Source organism: Etheostoma spectabile, unplaced genomic scaffold, assembly GCF_008692095.1.
Source record: "Etheostoma spectabile isolate EspeVRDwgs_2016 unplaced genomic scaffold, UIUC_Espe_1.0 scaffold00569611, whole genome shotgun sequence".
NCBI classification, from domain to species: Eukaryota; Metazoa; Chordata; class Actinopteri; order Perciformes; family Percidae; genus Etheostoma; species Etheostoma spectabile.
Genome location: NW_022605219.1, coordinates 1 through 2,500, shown reverse-complemented (window position 1 = coordinate 2,500; position 2,500 = coordinate 1). Strand labels below are relative to the sequence as shown.

Here is a 2,500-nt window from a genome sequence, read left to right as displayed (position 1 = left end):
TTTCTGATGGGAGGAATTCAAAGTGTTACAACCCTCCCCTGTTACAACTGTCCCTGGTCTCCCTACTGAAGTCGTTTGTTTCCCTCTGTATATAGGAATTTGTTAACAGTGCAGCAAAATGTGTTCTTTTCATCGGTTCTAGGATTCTGCGCTTCATGGACCTGTGAATGCTAGCTTGTCTTGCCTCAAGGAGTCCATCAGTGACCTCAGCAACACCTACACCACCGCTCTGCTGGCGTACGTCTTCACCCTGGCAGGACCATGGAGACCCGTGCTCACCTACTGAACCACCTAGACACTGTTGCATCACAAGAAGGTGAGTCATCCTCCTACAGGAAATCATTCTGGCTTCATTACTGTGACAAAGCTTACCCTGTGCCTCTTTGTCTCTTTGTGGATGGCTGTTTTTAGGAGGTTCCTCCACTGGTCTCAGACAGCAACAGAAACGTCAGCCTCTCTGTCTGTGGAGATCAGCTCCTATGTGCTGCTGGCTAAACTCAGTGCCTCTCCGACTGCTGAAGACTGGGCTACGCCAGCCGCATCGTTAGATGGCTGACTAGCCAGCAGAACTATTACGGAGGATTCTCCTCCACACAGGTACAACCCAAACAGGGTTAAGATGGACTTTGAATGTACAATAATCTCTTCTGGAACAAATAAGATCAACAAAGTTATTTAATATGTATGGCTTAGCTGTGACCTTAAGCCCATTTGTCTGACTTCCCGTTATCCCAAAAACAATAGTGTGGAACAAGAAAAACAGACCTATATTTGTGTTTGTGACAATGCATTTTTCTGCTTCTTCACTTCAGTGTTTCTTTAAATGTTGACATTTAGCTTATGAGGTGTAGGAACATTTTCTCCACTTAAGGACCATTAGTTTTTTAATAAATCTGGATCTTTAGTCCAAATAGACCTGACCCTCCCTTCACCAGAAATACATTTTTTATGACCCTCCAAAATGATTGGGAAAAAAGGCATGACCCACCCCGACAATTTATTGATGCCTTCTGTTCTGGTTTGCTCTTGGCAAAGATGTACAGATAGCCATTGTTTTTCACAACCATAACACACACAACTTAACCTAACCTCTGCCTTCTCATCTTACACATCACACTCCACTGTTTAGGGTTTCCATTTCAGTAGATTTACTCACCAACACTGTTGTGGAAACACAATAAGCATGAGAACTAATAGCACACTTACTGCATTACTTCAAATACTAAGATACTCCTCTAGTAACTAGTGATCACATGAAATAAAACGATAAAACAATGAGACCATTTAACAAAGCACACTGGCTAATAACCCATATTGACAGCTGGCCTGCCCAATCACTCAAACACCAGAGAACTTTTCCAAGTAACCAAACACCAAACAAGCCACCTTGAAATGTTTCTGTTTTCATGAATACAACAGTTCTGTGACCCTCCCCCCTAGACTAAATAACGTTGGGTAGCCCTCACCTCAACAAAGAATAAAAAGACATGACACTCCCCTATTTTCCTCCAGTGGTCTCTTCCATAAATACCAAACAATCCCTTATAAAAAATATTAAAGCCTTGAGTTTATCTTTCAAATTATTTTAAAACTGAAACTCACATTATTTAGACATGCATAGTACTCACAGGTCAGCAACATTTATGACTCCTACATATGAAAGTTGAAGGTGTAAACAAAAGAACCTTTACAGTTGTATAAATGTAAGCACAAGTATTAGGTATTTTTCTTTGTTTGTGTTGTAGGACACCGTGGTGGCTCTTCAGGCTCTGGCTCTCTACTCCACTCTGGTGTTCAGTCCAGTGGGTTCAAGCACAGTGACGGTCCAGTCTCCCAGTGGCCAGCTGACGTTTGATGTGAATCAGTACAACAAACTGCTCTACCAGGAGAAGAATCTGCAGGACGTGACAGGAAGGTACAGCCTGGAGGTGAAGGGGACGGCATGTGCTGCGATACAGGTCAGTGGTTAGATGTACCAACAATCCTGATGATTTATACTGTACATTTGAACCATTTTGAGCGAGGAAAAGAGATTTTTTTTTCACTTTTCATGATTGCATGATTGATTGATTGTCATTTTTAATGCCTCTAAGTGGCCCATCCCACACAGAATTACATGACACCAACACAACACATTATTATTCCACAGTTCCCTGTCCAATGTCCACACAAACATCTCCACTTGCACAAAACAAAGAAACAAATAAAACAGACCCAGGTACCAAACATCAGTGCAACCCATACGTTGTCCAACTAAAGCCAAACAACTCATACACAAAAAAACAGACTAAAAAAAATTATATTATTTTCCTTCCTTGTTTACCTCTTATCTAGATTTCTCTTGTCTATAACATCCCAACTCCTGCTGATGTTACCACTCTCAGTGTTGAGGTTAAACCAGAGGCCGACTGCACCAGCAAAAGACCAAACTCATTCTGAAACTAACATCCCTGTAAGTAATAAACAAGCAGATCACGACATAGATGAATACTGAAGTGTT

The 2,500-nt window shown here is 41.5% G+C and overlaps 1 pseudogene; it reads left to right on the top strand.

Annotated features, from left to right (window-relative positions):
• Positions 1 to 2,456, top strand: part of LOC116685179 (alpha-2-macroglobulin-like) — a 9,504-nt pseudogene extending 7,048 nt beyond the window's left edge.
• Positions 2,457 to 2,500: the final 44 nt, after the last annotated feature.